General features: G+C 35.7%; 1 long non-coding RNA gene and 1 other non-coding gene across 4 annotated transcripts in view; both read left to right on the top strand.

The window, feature by feature from the left end:
* Positions 1–601: 601 nt before the first annotated feature.
* Positions 602–16,278, top strand: part of LOC112784824 (uncharacterized) — a 31,900-nt gene continuing 16,223 nt past the window's right edge. For all 3 annotated transcript variants that reach the window (XR_003194065.2, XR_011878932.1, XR_003194066.3), the window contains exons 1-2: positions 602–781; positions 894–1,092. This is a non-coding gene — a long non-coding RNA (uncharacterized lncRNA). The remainder of the gene's footprint in view (positions 782–893; positions 1,093–16,278) is intronic.
* LOC112787447 (small nucleolar RNA R71) lies at positions 15,761–15,868 on the top strand. Its single transcript, XR_003194861.1, has one exon. It is a non-coding gene; the product is annotated as a small nucleolar RNA R71 (small nucleolar RNA).

Raw genomic sequence — 16,278 nt, 5'->3', positions numbered from 1 at the left:
ACGGACTTTTTAAATTTGGTGATTTCAAATTTTTAGTTCAACCCGTCTTTTTTGACGGATTATGCGGACCGATCCGACATATTTCAACCTGTTTGCCACCCCTATTCATCAATGCCTGTTCTTTTTTCAATTCTCTGTTCCTAAGCTTGCTTTTCTAAAACCTGTCAGTTTTCTTACTGCACAAGTAAAGATTCTTTCATACCTAATAATGTTCAATCTTTTATTAGGTAAATTTATTGGATCATTTTGTATACACTTTGAAGTTTCAAAAGTAACAGTAATCAAAGCTATAACTAACCCTAATAAGCGAACAAATTCTCACACCTTTGAAGGCTGATATATGCCTAAATTAACTAAAGTTGATAATTAAGCACTATAAAAAATCTGACCGATAGATAGTGGCGATTCTGAAACTAGATAGATATACTATATTGTAAGACCGAGACTTAAACACACATTTAAAATGTTTTTTAAACGTCTTTAAATAAAGGCGTTTGATCTCGCCCATTAAATAGATTTTTTTTAAAATCAAAGACAGGTAATTTTATTTCCAATAGAAAAAAAGGTTGGTCCAATACATGGACAACAATACATCAAAAGTGGGTTTTCCCAAATGCATAATCAAACATAGAATAGTCTAGAAAAAAAGCCTTCAAGGTTCAGAGGAAAAAAATTGAGTAGTTGAACGTAATGTTCAAAGAAAAGGAAGATCATCTTGGCAGAGAAGATAACATAGCAAACTCCATTGCAACATTTTCCGCCTGAGATAGAATTTTCTCAGGTGAAATTCTTTTCTCTTCAAATATCAGCAGATTTCTTGTCCTCTATATGCCCCAAAGTGTGGACATGAACTATAAAATTAGTTGTTTATTGTGGCTCTTTAATTGAATTAGGTTCAGACTCTCTTCCATCCATTGCCATGGAGCTTGGTGTTGGTGCTCTAACGAAACCAGATTCTGGCCTAGCTTGGACCAAACATCAGCTGAGACTGGCATGCAAATAAGCAATGGAATGCACTCTCCTCTTGACGATCGCACCAAGGACAAATTGGAGATATGTGAGACAATCTAGAGTCGATCTTTGACATGGTAGGTAAGCCATCATGACCTATCTTCCATAGAAAATACTCTAAGTTTTGGTTGGCATTTAATATTTCAAATTGCATTCCATAGCTTTGAAGCTCTGAATCTGTGATCTAACTGCTGCTCATGGCGATGGTAAAAGTAGAAAGCTAAGTCATACCCTGTAGACACTGAGTAGATGTCGTTCTTTTCCTTACTCCAAATTAACTTATCTATCTCATGTCCTTTGGGATACGGTAGATAATTTGAGCTTCTGATTGGTTGACATTGTTGTTGATACATTGCCGATTCTAGTTTCCATCCTCTATCAATAACTGTTTCACCCAAATTAGAGCTGGGTCTAGGTTATTGTCATGAGATACTCTAAATGGTGGTGCGTCACAGAACCAGGGCTCCTCCCTAATTTGAATAAGCGCCCCAGACCCAATCTGCCATTTAAGACTTTTTTCCAGAATCTTTCTTCCCTTTATGAGACTTCTCCAAGCCCAAAAAGGGTTGGAACCAATTTCTGCCTTTATAAAGGAGGAGAATTTGAAATATCTACCCTTGTATATCTTAAACATTAGTGAATGTTCTCTGGTGATCAAGCGCCACCCTTGCTTAGCAAGCATGGCAAAATTAAATGCTTTCAAATCTTTGAAACACATTCCACCTAATATTTTTGGCCTACACATCACATCCCAATCTATCCAGTGCTTCGTCTTTTATTGTTTCGTTGTCCCCACCGAAACCGCATCATAAGTCGATGAAGCTCATCAATCAACGTATTCGGAAGCTTGAAACAACCAAGAGTGTACATCGGAATCGCTGTACCAACAGCTTTAATAAGAATTTCTCGCCCGTTTGCCGACAATAGGGAACGTTTACAATGTTCTAACTTTTTAGAAACTTTTGCCTTAATATAGTCAAAGTTTTGTTTCTTTGATCTGTTGATGACTGTCGGCATCCCTAGGTATTTATTCTGTGCACCCACATGAGAAATACCCAATGTCTCTGCTAGTTGGTATTGAATTAATAAAGGAGTGTTTTTGCTGAAAAAAATTGAGAACTTGTTTAGATTCACTTGTTGGCCACTGACATTTTCGTAGTCTAATAATAGTCAGAGTAGGTTGTCACAACTAAGAGGATTAGTCTTACTGAATAAAATTGAATCATCAGCAAAGAGTAAATGGCTGATTGAGAGGCATCTAAAATTCAGCTTTAGACCATGAAACATGTTACTCTGTTTTTTCTTGTGGAGCAGATGGAAAAACCCTTCTGTACAAATGAGGAATATGTAGGGTGAAAGACAATCTCCTTGTCGGAGTCCTCTGTCGGGTCTAAAGAAATCCATTAATTAGCCTTCCACAATAACAGAATACGAAAATGTTGTTACACACTCCTAAATCCACTTTATTCATCTTCTTCCAAAGCCTAATCTCTCCAATATAAATCACAAGTAACTCCATTCCACTCGATCGTAGGCCTTACTCATATCAAGCTTCATTTCCATTTCAGAATCCCCAGTTTTGTTATTCTTTAGAAAGTGCATGCATTCATGAGCAACCAGCACATTGTCACTTGAGTCTTCTCCTGATAAAAGCACTTTGATTCTCACTTATAATTCTTATTGTAAAAGGTTGCATTCTATGCACAAGAATTTTTTAGATTATTTTGTAGAATGTAGTTCTTAAAGATATCAGTCTAATTTGTTGCATAGAGGAAGCATTGTTCACCTTTGGAATTAAGCAAATTTGGGTATGGTTGAAGCCTTTTAGAAGTCTTCCTCCTGAAAAGAAACTCTTAACTGCAGATTTCACATCCTGACCAATAATACCCCGAAAATGTTAAAAGAATTTAGCCGATAACCCATCATCCCCTGGGGCTGCTTTAGTAGAGATAGAGAAAACTGCCCTCTTGATTTCTAGATTAGTTAATGGCCCGTGGAGATTTCTATTTATACTAGCAGTGACTTTAGGCATCAAATCTTCCAAAAACATGTCAGGATTATTCAGATTACTTGAGGTAAAAAGGTTTTGGTAAAACTATTGTGCCTGTTCACCAATTTCCTGATCTTTATAAAGCCATCCTCTATGTCCATCTTCCAATCTTCGTATTTTATTATGTCGGTTTCTTATCTTAAATTTTGCATGAAAAAATAGTGTATTTTGGACTCCCATTGCAGCCAGTTAATCCTAGATTTTTCACGCCAGTATCTCTCTTCCTCTTCTACCGCATGAGCTAGTTGTTCTTCCAACTGTACTTTTTCTTCCTTGTTGTCCTCTGCAACAAATTATTTTTTTCTATGAGTTTTAGAGAAATCTCCTCTGTGAGCTTTCTGGAATTTGTGATTTTAATTTTCTAGCATTCTACTAGTCTGTGCCTACTTTAGCTTCTGAAACAGAATATACATAGCGAAACTTGTAATAGCTTCTTTCCAAACCTCATCAACAATATATTTATCTCAAAATTACTGCACCACTACTCCTAGAATCGGAACCTGCATTTATTTTTCACACTTTCAGAATCGGTTGAAAGCAAAATAGGTCGATGGTCCGACCCTATATCCTCCAAGTGAGTTATGGATGCCAGAGGAAACTCCATTCAGAATCTGTTTGATAAAAAACCTCTATCCAATCTCTCTCTTATTGCTCGAGTGCCATCACTTCGGTTCCACCAAGTGAATTTGTGGCAGTATAACCCATGTCACAAAGTTCAGCCACATTGATAAATTCCTAAAACTGTTGAATAGATGCTGGTGCTTTATCTCTTCCCTTTCCTTCTCAAGGTTTGACACAATAGCATTGAAATCTGCCATGACTACATATCTTTCATTTTTCCGTGGAAATATGTTGCATTATTGCCTCAAATTATTGCTATTGGGTTGACTCTTGGCTATGCAAATGAACCATAAAGGTATGTAATGGAATTGGGTCATTTGCATCTTCCGTGGTGAAATAGATAAAAAAACTCAGCATGTGTTTTGACAGTCAGCTTGACTCCCTCCTTCCACCAAACTGCCAAACCTCTCGCACTTCCATTTGGAGCCACACAAAATCCAAACTCATAGCCACATTTTCTTCTTTGCATCTCTACAAATAAAGTGATATTCTTAGTTTCACAAATGAAAATCACTTCAGGAGAATGAGATTTTTATTAAATAGATTGTTATGGGCTTTTTTACCTATATACGCAGGAAAAAAATATTTATTTCCAAAATACGCATCCATGGAAAGAGTTCTCAAATTACGCAGCTCCATTTCAACTGAGGCACCTACGAAATGGTTTAACCCACCATTTCCATCCTGCTCCATGCGAAATGGGGAGAAGCGGACTTGTGCATGTTAGAGGCTGTATATCAAGCCAGGCAATCACGAAATAGAGCACCTCAGACGGGGCACCCACGAAATGGCCCAATCCGTCCCTGACACCTGCGAAATGCAAACCTCCGAGGAACCAGCCACGAAATGGCCCAACAAGTGACTGGCTTCGTTCTTTTCCTTCTTCACAATTTGCTATACAAGATGGCAAAAATATTTTATCATTAAACAAGAGTGCTCAATGAGACAAGTTATGAAATATAGAAGAAGGATAAACAAAAAAGGTTAATTACCAACATAGTTCTAAGTTCTAAGTTCTAACATAGGAGAAAATATTCTTAGTGAATCTTTGCATAACTTTAGTGGGTGTATAGTTAATCAATACTTTTTCTTTGCATATTCTAACTGATTTAGGGTGTGTTTGTGAAATATATTGGAGAGGATAAAAGTGCAGTTAAGTGCTTTGAACGCTGTTCTTTGATGTTTGACAACTTTTCTTTTCTGAACACTAACGTAATGTTGCTAGTTATTATTTGTTTTTCATAATTTTTTCTAAATAAAAAATATTGAGAGTATTAAAATAATTATTCTAATTTTTGTGCACTGTTTACTATTTTAATTTTTGATAATATGTATTATTGTTCATATTAAAAATGATAAATTAAATAAAAAATTAATTATAAATAATAATAAAAATATAACAAATAAAAAATTAGAACCTAAAATAATAATAAAAATAAGATTATTAAGAGTACTTAAAAAAGTATTAAAATATGTTATTTTATATATTATTTTTAATTTAATAAATAAATATTAATTTTTAATAAATACTTAAAAAATTATCAATTTTTATATGTTATTTTTAATTTTATAAATAAATATTAATTTTATTATAATAATAAAAAATTATAATATACTAAAAAATAGAGTACTATAAAAAAATACTATATAAAAATACTAAAAAATATAAAAAAAGATTAAATATACTTAAAAAATAATATTATAATTTAATATTATATTTTTTAGTAATTAATTAATTATTTATCTAGGACTGATTTTAACTAATATTATTTAAACAATATTTATTTTATCAAAATCAATTTTGGTAAATATTGCCAAACATAAATTATGTTGGCACAAACTCACTTCTATCTAAAATCAATTCTACAAAATCACTTTTATTCAAACTCCAGTTTGACCAAACGTGAATCCAAACACACACTTGGTCTGTCTATTTCGCGTCTGTCGTCCCTGATTTGGTCTATCCATTTCGTTACTGCCATCCATGAAATGGGATCTCCATTTCGTGCCTACTGTACCTGACATGGTGCTCCCATTTCGTGGGCACCTAACCTGAAATGGTGTTGAAATCCATTTCGTGGCCGCCATATATGAAATAGAGCTGCCCATTTTGAGAATAGTTTTCACCTATGCACATTTTGGGAATAAATAAATTTTTCATGCGTATATGGGTAAAAAAGCCGATTGTTATGTATTAGATTTTTGACATGTTACATAAATTAAAAGTATTATCTTTATTAAAAAGTATTTCTATATCTTAAAATTGATAATTTGACTTTGATACCAATTTTTTAATTTGTTTAAAATTTGAATTTTGAACAAAAATTTTATTAGAGGATTGTTTTATTTTTTTATAAATTTTATAATATTATTTTTTATTTTTATTTTATTATTATTTTGATACTTTTTCTTATTTTACAAATTTAATAATTCTTTACGAGTTGAGTTTTTATTTATATTTTTATAATTATTTTACTAATTTTTTTCTAACTTTTAAAGATCTATATTTTAATCTACTAATTTTTATTGCTAATTGTTCTATTTTTAATCTAATAATTCTTATTTATTTTTGAATTTTTTGAATAAAACTTACCGTAAATTTGAGATTTTAAAAAATTAATTTGTATTTTATTTAAGAAGTGACGTTTGAATTAACATTAATTAGAATCATTAATATAATTGTGTTCTTTTAGATCTTTAATTTTATTCATAATTTATATTTTTATAGGTTTAGCTAACTGTGTCCTAGTTAAGGTTGCAAGTAGTGACGGATTCAAAAAATTTTAATAGTGGGAGCAAAATATATATAATATGACAATAATTTTTATAAAAAATATTATGTGTATATACAAAATAAATTAGCTACCAAATCATTTATTATGTATTCGTGTATAAATATATATGTTATTTAACTCATTTTTAATGTATATTTTCTATTTCAATATGTATTCTTACGAATAGTTATTTTTTATATAAACATAGCATAACTACTACTATTATAAAATATGATTAATCTTTAAAATGTCTAATTGTCAAATTAAAATACTAAAATCTAATTTAAATAATAACATATAATTTAAAATTTTATTTTTTTAAAGTTTTATATTTTAGAAAGATTATTGAATAATTTTTTCTTAACAATACAATTGAAATATCTCTTTTTCTATATATGTCACTAATTAATCATTTAAAAATTCACATCCCATACAATTAGCTCTTAATGATATTCATAGTTTATAAAGTTTTTTTAATTAATGCAGTTGTTACCTTAGTTGTCAAAACCGAACTGATGATCGAACTGGTCAGGTTATTGATTTATTGGTTCAACCGATGAGTTACTGGTTTAACCGGTAAAATCGCTCTCACATAAATAAAAAATAAAAAATAGTCAAAAACCTAAAAAATTTGAAATATATATTTTTACTAATATTTTAAGAACAATTAAGTCGAATTCTATAAATAACTAATACAAAGATAGACATATAATTAGTTCATACTACTATATAGTATCTTAATTAGACACAATAAGAATAACAATCTATGAATTATATCCAAAGAATAATTTCAAGGTCTAAATATTTTTATATAATTAAATAATTATATAAATTTATTTTTTTCAGAATAAGTAATTTTTATATTCATTATTAATTTTTTTATTAATTTGTACTTCAATTAAAAAATAATTAATTTAAAAAATATTGAGTTAAGTATTTCCATATATATGTGTGTGTGTGCGCGCACGCGCGTGCGTGTGTGCGTGTGTGCGTGCGTGCGTGTGTGCGTGTGTGTGCGCGCGCGTGCGTGCGTGCGTGCGTGTGTGTTAGTTAGAAAAAATTGAAATATATATTATAAAAGCATCTAAAGAAACGGGTTAGTGCAGTGGTTGTCAACTTGGTCTTTATTTCAGAAGAGCCAAGTTCGACTCCTACTCCCCGCATGCTGACGTCATCGGCACGCAGGTTGACCGTTGACTGCGTTGTTGACTGGACCGGTTCGGTTTTGGTTCGTGTCAGTTTTGACCGATTTGAGCCAGTTTGATCGGTTCATACCAGTTCATTTCCTTAAGCGATCAATATACTAAACCGAACCGGTATAAAATTCGGTTCACCGGTTTTTCGATCGAACCAGTCGGTCCCATTCGATTTTTATAACTATGGTTATTACAGGAGAAACTAAAATTAATTTCAAAAGAAGAAATATCAATGGATAAATAATATTATTTCGAGTCGATTTCTAAAAAAAAAAAAATAGTAATATCATTTAAATTTGAGAATTGATAATTATAACACTCATCTTAATATGAAATTTTCAAATTGAATTTCAAGTTCCAAAAGTTAAGTAAAATATTATTATGGGGTCGAAGTTAAATTATTATTATTATGTATTAAAAAAATTTTTAAATTATAGTGAAGACACTTACTCTCACACCAATGTAAATAGAACTCTCTCTAGTTGCTAGTGTAATAGAAAATTTTAAATAATTTACTTTAATAAATACACAACAAATATTAAAAATTAAATTTTATATCATTTTCTATAAAAACTTTTTTAATTGATAACTTAATCATGTGCTGTTAACTAAATCCTACTTTTATTATTAATTTATATATTTTAGAATGTATTTTTTAACTGTGGTAAAATAATTAAACAACTTTAAAAAAATTATTTTTGTCATCGTTATACGAGTAATGTTCATATTGTAATACAATTATATTAAGTTTATATTAAAATCAAAATTAACTATTAAGATATAATATATATTAAAATATAAAATACACATTAAAAATAAATTAAACAAAAAATATATTTATATATATATAAACACATGAAAGAGGAATCATATATAGATAGAATTATTAATTAAGTGGCGGGAACCCCGTGTATATAATATATACACCCCCCGTATCAGAAGCATTAAAGGAAGGCTATTTTTTTGGAATTACAAATTGTGTGTGTTGTGTCTCGTTCGTTATGAAGATTGGTGGTGCTAGATATGAATGTAGGATAACTTTTTTTTGAATTATAGGATAAAAAAATCAGATCGTTTAATTTTTTTGTTAAAAAAAATTAGGTATACAAATCGGACGGTTTAATTTGTGAGAGAGAAAAAATTTGAATTTTGGTGTATTTAATCGGACCGTTCGATTTCAATATAGTTTTAATTTTTTTAATTTTGAGAAGATCAAATCGGACCGTCTGATTTAATTATTATATATGTTATTTTAATGCGTCAATACAAATCGGTTGGTTCGATTTGTTATATATATGTGTGTGTGTAAGTCGCATACGAGTTTGCAGATCTCCTCTCCTTCTTTTTCTTCTTCTTCTTCCCTCAGCTCTTCCACCCAGATCTATCTCTATCATTTCGTATGAGTTCAAAAAAAATTGACAGTGAAGTTCATATTCATGTGAGTGAGAAAAATGGATGATAGAGTGGTGTACGAAATTGTGATGTCCAGGCTCGAACAATCCATGGCAACGTGAGCAACTTGGTACGCATAATCGTGATTACACTGCAATTATATAAAATTCATGGCTCTTTCTTTCCCTGGCAATGGCGCCAATATCATGGTGCCAATACCATGGTTCACAACTTCGATACAACTAACCAGCAAGTGCACTGGGTCGTCCAAGTAATACCTTACGTGAATAAGGGTCGAATCCCACGGAGATTGTTGGTATGAAGCAAGCTATGGTCACCTTGCAAATCTCAGTCAGGCAGATATAAATGGATAATGGTGTTTTCGAATTTAATACAATAAAATATGGATAGAAATACTTATGTAATTCATTGGTAGGAATTTCAGATAAGCGAATGGAGATGCTTTCGTTCCTCTGAACCTCTGCTTTTCTGCTATCTTCATCCAACCAGTCTTACTCCTTTCCATGGCTGGCTTTATGCAAGGGCATCACCGTTGTCAGTGGCTACATCCCCTCCTCTCAGTGAATAATATGCTCACGCACCCTGTCACGGCACGGCTATTCATCTGTCGGTTCTCGATCATGCTGGAATAGGATTCACCCTCCTTTTGCGTCTGTCACTAATGCCCAGCACTCGCGAGTTTGAAGCTCGTCACAGTCATTCAATCATTGAATCCTACTCAGAATACCACAGACAAGGTTTAGACCTTCCGGATTCTCTTGAATGCCGCCATCATTCTAGCTTACGCCACGAAGATTCTGGTTAGGAAATCTAAGAGATATTCATTCTAGCTTATTTCATGTAGAACGGAAGTATTTGTCAGGCACGTGTTCATAAGGGAGAATGGTGATGAGCGTCACACATAATCATCACCTTCATCACGTTCTTGGGTGCGAATGGATATCTTAGAAGCGAAATAAGATGAATTGAATAGAAAACAGTAGTAACTTGCATTAATCTTTGAGGAACAGCAGAGCTCCACACCTTAATCTATGGAGTGTAGAAACTCTACCGTTGAAAATACATAAGTGAAAGGTCCAGGCATGGCCGAGATGGCCAGCCCCCTAAAGCGTGATCAATAGTCTCCTAAGATGAACAATGGATTAAAACTGAGACCAAAGATGCCTAATACAATAGTAAGAGGTCCTATTTATAATAATCTAGCTACTAGGGTTTACAGAAGTAAGTAGTTGATGCATAAATCCACTTCCGGGGCCCACTTGGTGTGTGTTTGGGCTGAGCCTGAGTGTTGCACGTGCAGAGGCCATTTGTGGAGTTGAACGCCAGTATTTGTGCCAGTTTGGGCGTTCAACTCTGGTTTTGGATCCTTTTCCGGCGCTGGACGCCAGAATTGGGCAGAGAGCTGGCGTTGAACGCCAGTTTACGTCGTCTATTCTTGGCCAAAGTATGAACTATTATATATTGCTGGAAAGCCCTGGATGTCGACTTTCCAACGCAATTGGAAGCGTGCCATTTCGAGTTCTGTAGCTCCAGAAAATCCACTAAGAGTGCAGGGAGGTCAGAATCCAACAGCATCAGCAGTCCTTTTTCAACCTCTGAATCTGATTTCTGCTCAAGTCCCTCAATTTCAGCCAGAAAATACCTGAAATCACAGAAAAACACACAAACTCATAGTAAAGTCCAGAAATGTGAATTTAACATAAAAACTAATGAAAACATCCCTAAAAGTGACTAGATCCTACTAAAAACATACTAAAAACAATGCCAAAAAGCGTATAAATTATCCGCTCATCACAACACCAAACTTAAATTGTTGCTTGTCCCCAAGCAACTGAAAATCAAATAGGATAAAAAGAAGAGAATATACTATAAATTCCAAACTATCAATGAAACAGAGCTTCAATCATATGAGCGGGACTTATAGTTTTTTGCCTCTTGAATAGTTTTGGCATCTCACTTTATCCATTGAGGTTCAGAATGATTGGCATCTATAGGAACTTCAGATTTCGAATAGTGTTATTGACTCTCCTAGTTCAGTATGATGATTCTTGAACACAGCTTCTTTATGAGTCTTGGCCGTGGCCCTAAGCACTTTGTTTTCCAGTATTACCACCGGATACATAAATGCCACAGACACATAATTGAGTGAACCTTTTCAGATTGTGACTTAGCTTTGCTAGAGTCCCCAATTAGAGGTGTCCAGGGTTCTTAAGCACACTCTTTTTTTGCTTTGGACCTTGACTTTAACCGCTCAGTCTCAAGTTTTCACTTGACACCTACACGCCACAAGCACATGGTTAGGGACAGCTTGGTTTAGCCGCTTAGACCAGGATTTTATTCCTTTAGGCCCTCCTATCCACTGATGCTCAAAGCCTTGGGATCCTTTTTAATTGCCCTTGCCTTTTGGTTTTAAGGGTTATTGGCTTTTTCTGCTTGCTTTTTCTTTTTCTTTCTAATTTTTTTTTCTAATTTTTTTTTCCTGCAAGCTTTGTTCTTTGCTGCTTTTTCTTGCTTCAAGAATCATTTTTATGATTTTTCAGATTATCAAATAACATGTCTCCTATTCATCATTCTTTCAAGAGCCAACATATTTAACATTCTTAAACAACAACTTCAAAAGACATATGCACTGTTCAAGCATTCATTCAGAAAACAAGAAGCATTGTCACCACATCAATATAATTAAACTAAGTTCAAGGATAAATTCGAAACTCATGTACTTCTTGTTCTTTTGAATTAAAACATTTTTCATTTAAGAGAGGTGATGGATTCATAGGACATTCATAACTTTAAGACAAAGTTACTAACTACTAATGATCATGTAATGAAGACACAAACATAGATAAGCACATAACATAGAAAACGAAAAACAGAAGAAATAAGAACAAGGAATGAATCCACCTTAGTGATGGTGGCGTTTCCTTCTTGAGGAACCAATGATGTCCTTGAACTCTTCTATGTCTCTTCCTTGTCTTTGTTGCTCCTCCCTTATTGCTTTTTGATCTTCTCTTATTTCATGAAGCATGATGGAGTGCTCTTGATGTTCCACCCTTAGTTGTCCCATATTGGAACTCAATTCTTCTAGGGAGGTGTTGATTTGCTCCCAATAGTTTTGTGGAGGAAAGTGCATTTGAGGCATCTCCGGGATCTCATGGTGATGAGCTTCCTGCGCCTCTTGAGCTCCATGAATGGGCTCTCTTGCTTGCTCTATCTTTTTCTTAGTGATGGGCTTCTCTTCCTTAATAGGAATGTCTCCTTCTATGAAAGCTCCAGCTGAGTAACATAGATGGAAAATGAGGTGAGGGAAGGCTAACCTTTCCATAGTGGAGGACTTGTCAGCCACCTTGTAGAGTTCTTGAGGTATAATCTCATGAACTTCCACCTCTTCTCCAATCATGATGCTATGGATCATGATGGCCCGGTCTATAGTAACTTCAGACCGGTTGCTAGTGGGAATGATTGAGCATTGAATGAACTCCAACCATCCTCTAGCTATAGGCTTGAGGTCCAATCTTCTTAGTTGAACCGGCTTGCCTTTGGAGTCAATCTTCCATTGAGCTCCTTCCACGCATATGTCCATAAGGACTTGGTCCAACCTTTGATTAAAGTTGACCCTTCTAGTGTAGGGGCGTTCATCTCCTTACATCATGGGCAAGTTAAACGCCAACCTCACATTTTTCGGACTAAAATCTAAGTATTTCCCCCGAACCATTGTAACATAGTTCTTTGGATCCGGGTTCTTACTTTGATCATGGTTCTTGGTGATCCATGCATTAGCATAGAACTCTTGAACCATTAGGATGCCGACTTGTTGGATGGGATTTGTTAGAACTTCCCAACCTCTTCTTTGAATTTCATGTCGGATCTTCGGACACTCATTTCTTTTGAGTTTGAAAGGGACCTCAGGGATCACCTTCTTCTTGGCCACAACATCATAGAAGTGGTCTTGATGGGCTTTGGAGATGAATCTTTCTATCTCCCATGACTCGGATGTGGAAGCTTTTGTCTTCCCTTCCCCTCTTCTAGAGGATTCTCCGGTCTTGGGTGCCATCAATGGTAATGGAAAAACAAAAAAGCTATGCTTTTACCACACCAAACTTAGAATATTGCTCGCCCTCGAGCAATAAACAAAAGAATAGAAGAAGAAGAAGAAGAAATATGGAGAGGGAGAGGGAGATGTGGTTTCGGCCAAGAGGAGTGTAGAGGGGTGTGTTGTGTGAATTGATGAAGAATGGAGGTCTTTATATAGGGAAGGGAGGGGGGTTAAGGTTCGGCCATATGGGTGGGTTTGAGTGGGAAATTGGTTTTGAATTTTGAAGGTAGGTGGAGTTTATGAGGTAGGTTTATGGGGAAGAGTGGATGGATGTGAGTGGTGAAGAGGTGATGGGGAAGAGAGTTTGAGGTGATTGGTGAAGGGTTTTTGGGGAAGAGTGTTTATGGGGTTGTGTGAAAGAGAGTGGTGAGAAGGAGTGAGTGGAGGTAGGTGGGGATCCTGTGGGGTCCACAGATCCTTAGTGGATCCTGTGGGGTCCACAGATCCTGAGTAGATCCTGTGGGATCCACAGATCCTGAGGTGTTCAAGGATTTACATCCCTGCACCCATTAGGCATGTAAAAATGCCTTTGTACCCAACTCTGGGCGTTCAGCGCCAGGTTGGTGGCCATTTTGGGCGTTCAACGCCCATTTGTGTGCCATTTCTGGCGTTGAACGCCAGAACCATGCATGTTCTGGCGTTCAGCGCCCAGAAGCTGCCCATTTTGGGCGTTCAGCGCCAGAACCATGCTCTGTTCTGGCGCTGAACGCCAGACAGATGCTCCTCCAGGGTGTGATTTTTCTTCTGCTGTTTTTGATTCCGTTTTCAATTTTTATATTTATTTTGTGACTCCACATGATCATGAACCTAAGAAAACATGAGAAACAATAAAAATAAGAATTAGATAAACATTGGGTTGCCTCCCAACAAGCGCTTCTTTAATGTCAATAGCTTGACAGTGGGCTCTCATGGAGCCTCACAGATGTGCAGAGCTTTGTTGAGACTCTCCAACACCAAACTTAGAGTTTGGATATGGGAGTTCAACACCAAACTTAGAGTTTGGTTGTGGCCTCCCAACACCAAACTTAGAGTTTGACTGTGGGGGCTCTGGTTGACTCTGCTTTGAGAGAAGCTTTTCATGCTTCCTCTCCATGGTTGCAGAGGGAGATCCTTGAGTTTTAAACACAAGGGAGTCCTCATTCCATTGAAGGACTAGTTCACCTCTGTCAACATCAATCACAGCTCTTGCTGTGGCCAGGAAAGGTCTTCCTAGGATGATGGATTCATCCTCTTCCTTTCCAGTATCCAGGACTATGAAATCAGCAGGGATGTAAAGGCCTTCAACCTTTACTAACACGTCCTCTACTTGTCCATAAGCCTGTTTTCTCGAATTGTCTGCCATCTCTAATGAGATTTTAGCAGCTTGCACCCCATAGATTCCCAGTTTCTCTATTATAGAGAGGGGCATGAGGTTTATTCCTGAACCAAGGTCACACAGAGCCTTAAAGATCATGGTGCCTATGGTACAAGGTATTATGAACTTTCCAGGATCCTGTCTCTTCTGAGGCAATGTTAGTTGATCCAGATCACTTAGTTCATTGATGAACAAGGGAGGTTCAACTTCCCAAGTATCAATGCCAAATAATTTGGCATTCAGCTTCATGATTGCATCAAGAAACTTGACAGTTTGCTCTTCAGTAACATCCTCATTCTCTTCAGAAGAGGAATACTCATCAGAGCTCATGAAGGGCATAAGGAGGTTCAATGGGATCTCTATGGTCTCTAGATGAGCCCCAGAGTCCTTTGGTTCCTCAGAGGGAAGCTCTTTATTGACCACTGGACGTCCCAGGAGGTCTTCCTCCTTGGGATTCACGTCCTCTCCTCTCCTCACAGGTTCGGCCATGGCGCTTATGTCAATGGCCTTGCACTCTCCTTTTGGATTCTCTTCTGTATTGCTTGGGAGAGTACTAGGAGGGATTTCAGTGATCCTTTTACTCAGCTGGCCCACTTGTGCTTCCAAATTTCTAATGGAAGACCTTGTTTCATTCATGAAACTTACAGTGGCCTTAGATAGATCAGAGACTAGATTTGCTAAATTAGAAGCATTTTGTTCAGAGTTCTTTATCTGTTGCTGAGTGGATGATGGAAAAGGTTTATTATTGTTAAATCTGTTTCTTCCACCATTGTTAAAGCCTTGTTGAGGCTTTTGATCATTCCATGAGAAATTTGGATGATTTCTCCATGATGAGTTATAGGTGTTTCCATAAGGTTCACCTAAGTAATTTACCTCTGCTATTGCAGGGTTCTCAGGATCATAAGCTTCTTCTGCATAAGAAGCCTCTTGAGTACTGTTGGATGCAGCTTGCATTCCATGCAGACTCCGAGAGATCATATTGACTTGCTGAGTCAATATTTTATTCTGAGCCAATATGGCATTCAGAGTATCAACTTCAAGAACTCCCTTCTTCATAGGCATCCCATTACTCACAGGATTCCTTTCAGAAGTGTACATGAACTGGTTATTAGCAACCATGTCAATGAGTTCTTGAGCTTCTGCAGGCGTTTTCTTTAGGTGAATGGATCCACCTGCAGAAGTGTCCAGTGACATCTTTGATAGCTCAGATAAACCATCATAGAATATATCCAGGATGGTCCATTCTGAAAGCATGTCAGAAGGACACTTTTTGGTCAACTGTTTGTATCTTTCCCAAGCTTCATAGAGGGATTCACCTTCTTTCTGTCTGAAGGTTTGAACATCAGCTCTAAGCTTGCTCAGCTTTTGAGGAGGAAAGTACTTGGCTAAGAAAGCTGTGACCAGCTTATCCCAAGAGTTCAGGCTGTCTTTTGGTTGAGAATCCAACCATAATCTAGCTCTGTCTCTTACAGCAAAAGAGAAAAGCATGAGCCTGTAGACTTCATGATCTACTCCATTAGTCTTAACAGTATCACATATCTGCAAGAATTCAGTTAAGAACTGAAAAGGATCTTCAGATGGAAGTCCATGAAACTTGCAGTTCTGCTGCATCAGAGAAACTAATTGAGGTTTCAGCTCAAAGTTGTTTGCTCCAATGGCAGGAATGGAGATGCTTCTTCCATGTAAATTGGAATTAGATGCAGTAAAGTCATCAAGCATCTTCCTTACATTATTATTATTTTCGGCTGCCATCTCCTTCTCCTGTT

This window comes from Arachis hypogaea, chromosome 20 (assembly GCF_003086295.3).
Source record: "Arachis hypogaea cultivar Tifrunner chromosome 20, arahy.Tifrunner.gnm2.J5K5, whole genome shotgun sequence".
In the NCBI taxonomy this organism is placed as follows: domain Eukaryota; kingdom Viridiplantae; phylum Streptophyta; class Magnoliopsida; order Fabales; family Fabaceae; genus Arachis; species Arachis hypogaea.
Note: the sequence above shows the minus strand (reverse complement) of the source record. Positions and strands in the feature narration are given on the sequence as shown.